This window comes from Stegastes partitus, unplaced genomic scaffold, assembly GCF_000690725.1.
Source record: "Stegastes partitus isolate 25-593 unplaced genomic scaffold, Stegastes_partitus-1.0.2 Scaffold215, whole genome shotgun sequence".
Classification (NCBI taxonomy): Eukaryota; Metazoa; Chordata; class Actinopteri; family Pomacentridae; genus Stegastes; species Stegastes partitus.
The window spans coordinates 231152-231660 of NW_007577946.1; positions in this window are offsets into that span (position 1 = coordinate 231152).

Sequence of the window (509 nt, forward strand, 5' to 3'; positions counted from 1 at the left end):
ACATCCCAGACGGACATACAGCTGGAGGGGATGCAGACAGACAGACAGCTCTGGGCAGCATCTGCAGCTTCACCATCATCACACCATCCTGTGTGTCTTTGTGTCCCTGAAGACCTACCAGGACCTGAAGAGGTTCACCATGGACGCAGCGCCCCCTTCAGGAGACAGCGAGAGTGAACGTTTAGTGTCTTATCCCAGACATGCATTCTGCAAAACTTACTAATTAAATGATCCTGAAGAAACGCTCTCTCATCTTGCCTGTACTACTGTGAATATACAGCACAATGACAATAAACCTGATTTGATTTGATTCTTCACAACAAAGAGAAGAAAGCAAATTGTGAGGGCAGATACAAGAGGAAAACTATATTCTAAGAGCAGAAAGCACCGACAGCTACAAAAAAAAAAAAAAAAGAGTTCTCTTAAATCGCAGCAGAGTAATCATCGACTCATTGGTGAGTTAACATAAAAGTTTATTGAAACCCATTGGGAAATTAGGCTGTTAAAGC